Source organism: Macadamia integrifolia, chromosome 12 (assembly GCF_013358625.1).
Source record: "Macadamia integrifolia cultivar HAES 741 chromosome 12, SCU_Mint_v3, whole genome shotgun sequence".
Taxonomy (NCBI): domain Eukaryota; kingdom Viridiplantae; phylum Streptophyta; class Magnoliopsida; order Proteales; family Proteaceae; genus Macadamia; species Macadamia integrifolia.
This window is the reverse complement of record NC_056568.1, coordinates 3,178,423-3,186,349: the sequence shown is the minus strand read 5'-3', so window position 1 is coordinate 3,186,349 and position 7,927 is coordinate 3,178,423. Positions and strand designations below refer to the sequence as shown.

Genomic DNA, 7,927 nt, shown 5'->3' with positions numbered 1-7,927 from the left:
ATTTACATATACAATGGCCAGATGTAATCAATGGATCAATTGTTCCCAATTATCAAATGAAATTTCACAGTCAAGAAAGTGACCAAAGCTTTGTCCTACAAAAATCAAAAGAGGTTCTGGCATATGTTTCACAGAATCTGTTTTAGGTTTTTTTTTTTACTATTTTCCTCTAAACTTTGTCCTAATACAGGGTAGCTTTCCCAGCTAAGAAAGAGACCAAAGCTTTGTATTAGAGAATAGATTGATCAAAAATCTAAAAAAGTTTTGCCATTTGCATAAAACCTATTATGGTAATTGGGTGCTTACAGAAGGAAAGGTGAGGGGAGAGAGGTGTTACGTATAGGGAGAACATCACCCAGGAGACCCACCAATGCATTCCTCAGTGAAGGTTCTTCCTTCCTCCATTTCGTTATTATGGGAAGAATAAGAAGGAGAACGGGCCAGTGGGTGGTGGGTTGCATGAAGAAGACGAGAGAGGCTTGGAGCCTTGGTGGGGGAGGGGTGGATCCAGATCCTCTATTATTCTTCATCATGTTATTCTTGTGTTATTCTAGGTGCAGAAGATGACACGTGGCATGGGCGGCTAAGATGAGGAGAGAGGAACATGACCATAAAGAATCGATTTTAACTGAATCACTCAAACTGGTCTACCACGAACCCAGATCGAATGGAAAATAATCCTCTGTTTTTCTCATCCTGTTTTTCCTTGTTTTGCTACCTGCAGAACACGACACGTGGACAACTTTAAGACCAACGCACCGGATGTAATAATCCTCACCCAACCTTGACCGTTGGATCCTCTGTTGTCCACATGTCGTGTTCTGTAGGTAACAAAACAAGGAAAAACAGGGATGAGAAAAACAGAGGATTTTGATCCAGATCGAATCAACCTAATATTTTATTTTTGAAATCTGAAAACAGAGCGCTCAATTATCTCTCTCCTCTCTCAGTTCTCAGATAGATCTCTCTCTCTCTCTCTCTCTCTCTACACTCTTAGATCCTTCGTGATCTCTTGAAGCTTTCTCTTCCACACTCGACTTGTTCTCAGCGGTCTCCCGAAGCTCTCTCTTCAACCACTTACTCCACTTCCCATATTCATAGTAAAATTCTTCCATAGCAGGAGAGTTTTTTTTTATGGAACAACTGGAATAAATGGAATCCTCCAAATATGCTACCTTTGAAGGTTGATCTATAGAACCCAATACAATAAAGACACAGAAAACTGGGAAAAAATAAATCCTCACAAGTATGGTCTCCAGAAATGCAAACAGAAGAAAAAATAAAAACTCGCTTACAAATAATGAAGTATTCCAAAAATCATTTAAGAAAAAAAAGAGTTTTTCATATTCGGATAACTCAGATCCTCTTGGATCAGATAGAAAGCTCGCGATCAGTCGATCTTCTTCCGCAAAGGGTCTTTAAAGAGAACTTTGTTTTCGTCTTTTCAAATAAGAAAGGGAGAGGGGAGGGAGAGGACCTATACCCAACGAAGGAAAACCAAAAATCGTAGGCTAAGAAAGGAGAGAGATCTACATGTGATACTCATTTGAATCATTATAATATAGTTAGAAAAAATCGAACAGATAAAATCGATTCATGAAAAAAAAAAAAAAAAAAAAGAAAGAAAGAAAGAAAGAAAGAGAGAAAATGAATTGTAAGGTTGTATGATAGGAATCGGGAGGACAACGGCTATGATTCAAGTGGGGCAAGTGGACCACAACGGTTGTAAAATGACGTCACAGTTGGTTCAGCCATTACAGCAGACTAACGTTTCTACTAGGGGAGCGTGAGTTGTTAGGAAGGTTCCAGAATTGAATGTTTTGTATAAAGGGGAACGATACCCTGTTTTAGGGCATTTTTTTGACCTTTAGAAACTTGTCAATTCTTTCGTTGAGGAGCTTCCCTGGAAGGAAGAGGATTCTGTAAGAAATTGTTTCAGATTCTTTTCAATCAATTCATTCATGATTGATTTAGAAATCTGTCTCATTTCCTAACATTTGGTATCAAGAGCAAGATCCTGGATGTGGTGTCAGCCCATGACGGAGGGAACTAGAGCTCAAGAAGCAAGGAAAATGGAAGAAGCTTTGAGAAATGTTAAAGAACCTATACAAAAGCAGATTGAAGAGTTGAAATTGGAGGTTGGCAACATAGGAAATATGCTTTCAAGATTAAGCTTGCAGCTGAGGCAAATGAGCCATGGAAGGGAAAGGATCATGGAAGAGACAATCTCAGAAGGTACCAGCCAACCTAGAAATAATTTTCGACCAAGGTTCACAAGGATAGACTTTCCAAGATTCAATGGAAATGAACCCAAGGGGTGGGTTTATCAGTGTCAGCAATTCTTTCAATTCAATGACATTGAAGAACACAGAAAGGTTCATTTGGCATCAATCCATTTGGAGGACAAAGCCATTCAGTGGTTCCAATGGTATCAATCAATGAAAGGGGAAGTAAGCTGGGAAGAATTTACAAAGGATGTCTGCATCAGATTCGGAGAGGACCAGAGTACTGATGCAATTGGAGAATTAACCAAACTATGACAACTTACAACGGTGAAGGCAAACCAGGAGAAATTTGAAGAGATAGCTAATCGCACAAAAGGGCTATCTGAGTCTTTTTTTATTAGTTGCTACATCAGTGGGTTGAAGGATGAAGTAAGGAATGCTGTCAAGATGTTTCAACCTACAACCATGGGTCAGACCTTGGGATTGGCCAGGTTGCAGGAAGATTCGGTGGAGGCAATAGCTAGAAAAATAAGAACAACAGTGGCCAAGGTAACATTGTCTCAACCAAATGATTCCTATATAAAATCCAACAACAATGCGAGGAGTAGCATTAACTAGATCCCACCTATTAAAAGAATCACCCCAGCAGAAATGGAATCGAGATGAGCTCGAGGCCTCTGCTATAACTGTGATGAAAGATACACCACTGGCCATAGGTGTAAAAGACAACAGTTGTATATGATGGTGGGTGAAGAAGATGAAAACCCACAAGATATAACAGTTGTATCAGTCCACGCACTCTCTGGAGCTACTAATTATCATACCATGAAGATCAAGCGTTTTGTAAAGAAGAGGCCTATTATAGTGCTCATTGATTCGGGCAGCACACATAATTTTTTTGATGAGAAGATAGCAAAACAAGCTGGTTGCAAGATTCAGCAAACCAATCCACTATGGGTTTCAGTTGCGGATGGAGGCCAGGTCCCTGGTAATGCAATCTCCCCACAGTTCATTTGGGTAATGCAAGGTCAACTATTTTAAGCAGAAATGAGACTTACCATTGGGTGGATGTGATGTGGTATTGGGAATTTAATGGTTCTCTACGTTAGGACCAATCTTATGGGATTTTGAGAAGCTTAAGATGGAATTTAAGCAGCAAGGGAAGAAGGTGGTGTTAAGAAGCATCAAGGAAGAACCCTGCATCCATCAAATCACAGGAGAAGCCATGAGTAAATTAATGAGGAAAAGTCCTTACAGATTAATGGGTCAGCTATTTTCTCTCACAACAGAGTTGCAGCCCCAACAGGTAAACCTGACTTGTCTCCTATATTAGAAGAATTCTCAGATGTGTTTAAAACGCCAACAACCCTGCCACCAATTAGGGAAAAAGATCACCAGTTTTGTTACTGTGAGACCATATCGATACCCATATGTGCAGAAAAATGAGAGTGAGAAGATTGTTAAGGACTTGCTGGAAACAGGGGTAGTCAGGCCCAGTGTGAGTCCTTTTTCCTCACCAGTTTTGTTAGTTAAAAAGAAAGATGGGAAATGGAGATTTTGTGTAGACTATAAAGCTTTGAATCAGGTGACCATTAAAGGTAAGTTTTCTATACCTGTCATAGAGGAATTATTGGCTGAATTACATGGGGCTAGGTTCTTTTTAACACTGGACTTGAGATCCAGGTGCCATCAGATTCTAGTTCATGAAGAGGACATTCACAAAACAGCCTTCAGAACTCACCAAGGACATAACAAATTTACTGTGATGCCTTTTGTCTTGACTAATGCACCAGCTACCTTCCAAGCTCTAATGAATCAAAATTTTCAGCCCTTCCTAAGGCAATTTGTATTGGTCTTCTTTGACGATATCCTAGTTTACAGGCAAACATGGGAGGCTCACTTGAAACACTTGAGAATAACTCTAGACATTCTTAGAATCAACACTATATGCTAAGCTCAGTGAATGCTCATTTGGAAAAGAAGAGAGAGATTATTTGGGGCATATCATTTCCTACCAAGGGGTATCAGCAGACCCAACCAAAATTGAGGCTATGATACATTGGCCTAAACCCCAAAGTGTGAAGCAGCTGCGTGGTTTTCTGGGGCTTTCAGGGTACTATAGGAAATTTGTACAAGGATATGGAATTATTAGTAAACCTCTTACTAATATGTTCCGAAAGGATCAATTTCAATGGTCATATGAAGCTGAACAAGCCTTTGAGCAGCTCAAACAGGCCCTGACCTCAACCCCAGTGTTTGCTCTTCCTGATTTTTCCAAGCCATTCACCTTGAAGTGCGAAGCATGTAATGAAGGGGTGGGAGCAATTCTAATGCAGGAAAAATGGCCTATTGCTTATTTAAGCAAAGACCTTACCGGACGGAATTTGGGGCTGCCAACCTATGAAAAGGAAATGTTGGCAATTTTACATGCTATTAAAAAAATGGAGAACTTACCTCTTGGGCCACTATTTCATTATCAGAACTGATCACCAAAGCCTGAAATTTTTTTAAAGCAACGAGTCACTACGTTGTTACAACAATAGTGGTTAACAAAAGTCTTGGGATACGACTATGAGATTTGTTACAAATCTAGAAAGGAAAATGTAGAAGCTAATGCACTCTACAGGCTTCCTAGTACAATGAGTGAATGTAGAGCTATTTCAGCTTTGGTTCTAACATGGTTGCAGGAGGTCCAGGCAAGTTGGGAAGAGGACCGTAAGGTCCAAGAAATTATAACTCAGCTGTCCATTGATCCAAATGCATCTACAGACTACAAATGGCAGGATGGGGTATTACGATTCAAAGGGAAGTTAGTTGTTGGTAATACAGGTACTTTGAGGAAGACTATCATATCAGCATTACGTTCCAGCAGCATAGGCAGACATTCAGGAATCACGGGCACCGCCAAAAGAGTTGCTCAATTTTTTTTTTGGCCAAAACTCAATGCAGATGTTTGTGAGTTTGTATTTGAATGCGATCCTTGTTAATGCAATAAAGGAGAAAACATAGCTTACCCAGGTTTGTTACAACCCCTACCTGTTCCTCAAAAAATTTGGTCTGATATTTTAATGGATTTCATCATTGGACTTCCAAAATCAGACAGAAAGGAAGTTATACTGGTGGTGGTGGATCGACTTACCAAGTATGCACATTTGGTGGCCCTCGCTCACCCCTATACAACCTCCTTGGTGGCCACTGCATATTTTGATAACATCTTTAAACTGCATGGTCTTCCTTCAACAATTGTGAGCGACTGCAATGTGATTTTCACAAGTCAATTTTGGGCTACATTGTTCAAACTCTAGGGGACTCAACTGTGTCTCAGTTCAGCATACCATCCACAATCGGACGGGAAAACTGAAGTTCTTAACAGATGCATTGAGACCTTCCTGCGTTGTATGATGGGAGATAGACCACAAAAGTGGACTAGATGGTTGTCCCTTGCAGAATGGTGGTACAACACTAACTTTTAGTCAGCTATTAACATGACTCCTTTTGAGGCCCTCTATGGCCAGAAACCAGACTATCTTCCTGTTTTACCTCTAGCCGAAACAAAAGTTGCAGCAGTGGATACGTACTTGCAATAACATTGTTTGATGCTTCAACTCTTAAAAGACAACATGCACAAAGCACAAGAGAGAATGGAGTATTTTGCAGACAAACACCGCTCAGAGAGGGAGTTTGCTATCGGAGATTGGGTTTATCTACGTCTACAGCCGTATCGCCAAGCAACCCTAGCCTTGCGTAGGAGTTTCAAGCTGGCTGCTCGTTTCTATGGCCCCTTTCAAGTGAAGGAACGAATTGGTACTGTTGCTTACCGTTTGAAGCTTCCACCACATTTAAAAATCCATCCTATCTTTCATGTGTCCCTACTTAAGAGAAAGCTCGGCCAAGCTGTGGTACCAACAACTACACTTCCAGAAATTGGTTCCGAAGGATAGTTGTTAGTCGAGCCCATAGCAATCTTGGACCGCAAACTGATTAAGCGGAATAATCAAGCTATAAGTCAGGTCTTGGTGCAGTGGTTGAACACCATTCCAAAGGACTCCACCTGGGAGGACTGGTCGGTGTTACATAGCAGGTTTCTAGAATTCAATCCTTGAGGACAAGGGTTTTAAGGGGAAGGGAATGATAGGAATCAGGAGGACAACGGCTATAATTCAACTGTGACAAGTGGAGCACAACGGTTATAACATGACGTCACGTTTAGTTCAGCCGTTACAACAGACTAACGTTTCTACCAGAGGAGCGTGAGTTATTAGGAAGGTTCCAGAATGGAATGCTTTGTATAAAGGGGAACGATACCCTGTTTTAGGGCTTTTTTTTTTTAGAAACTTATCAATTCTTTCGTTGAGGAGCTTCCCTGGAAGGAAGAGGATTTTGTAAGAAACTGTTTCAGGTTCTTTTCAATCGATTCATTCATGATTGATTCAGAAATCTGTCTCATTTCCTAACATTGTAATTGGTCAAGTAATCTGCAACTCAAGATAGGCAAAAACCAACTTCCATTCCACGATGCTACTGCGGCAACTAAAATGATGCTAAAATAAGAAATGCGGATGTTTACTTGAACAAAGTGGTCAGTTTGATCTGGGTTCGTGGCAGACCGGTTTGAGTGATTCAATTAAAACCGGTTCTTTGTGGTCATGTTCCTCTCTCCTCATCTTAGCCGTCCAAGTTGCCCATGCCATGTGTCGTCTTATAATAGGGCTTTAAATGGGGTTATGTACCAATAAACCTTAAACGGACCTTAAAGAGTCTTTAATTGTCTTAATTTTAAGATACTTTAAAATATTTTATTAAATCATCAATGATTTAGAAAATATATTACACTTAAATACATTCAATAATTGATAAAATATCAATGAGAAAATATATACTTTATTGTATAAAAAAATATAAATATAAATTGTTAAACTAAACGTGTCGGGCTAAGATGGTCGGGCACCATCAGGCTTACCCATTGCACTGTGTATTATCTATTTATAAATGAGCCAAGCCTGAACCTGACACATTTAATAATCGATATAGATTGAGTCAGTCTTTAAACGGCTAGACCCGATCCATCTAACTGATTCGAACTTGAGATTGGCACCCCTACCCCACACCATCTCGAAGAAACCATTTCTCTTTATTTAAATAGAAATAGACTCAATAAATGTACCAAACACTTGACAAAATCGTTGTCTTGTCAGTAAAAAAAAAATCCAATGTTTTCCTTTTCGTCTTCAAAATGATCTTCTATTGACACATTTGAAATTCTGTGTCTGGGTTTAGTTTGATTGAAGTTCTTAGAAAGCTTCGGTGGGAATTTGGAAAGATGAAGAAGGAAGACATGGTAAAGCTGATTAGTGCCGAAGGCTTCGAATTCGTCATCGACAAAAAAGCTGCCATGGTTTCTCAGACTATTCGTAACATGCTCACTTCTCCAGGTTTCTCTCCCAATCTGAATTTTATGTGGATAGTGTTTAATTGCAGAAACTTATGGATTTTTTTTCCAAGATTTTGTGCTAAGCGTCTGCTGTCGCCTTTCAAATTGGCAGGGAGTTTTGCTGAAACTCTGCATGGACAAATCACTTTCCCAGAGATTAGTACGACTATCTTGGAGAAGATCTGTCAATATTTCTACTGGTCACTGCAATACGCTAGGTCCCAATCTTTCTCTCTTCTGTGCGTTTGTGTTATTATGTTTTGCTCGTCTT

General features: G+C 39.9%; 1 long non-coding RNA gene across 1 annotated transcript; it reads right to left on the bottom strand.

The window, feature by feature from the left end:
* Positions 1–4,667: 4,667 nt before the first annotated feature.
* On the bottom strand, positions 4,668–6,426 carry LOC122057237. The gene is made up of 2 exons (XR_006133495.1): positions 6,044–6,426; positions 4,668–5,478 (listed from the first exon to the last, which is right to left on the bottom strand). It is a non-coding gene; the product is annotated as an uncharacterized LOC122057237 (long non-coding RNA).
* Positions 6,427–7,927: the final 1,501 nt, after the last annotated feature.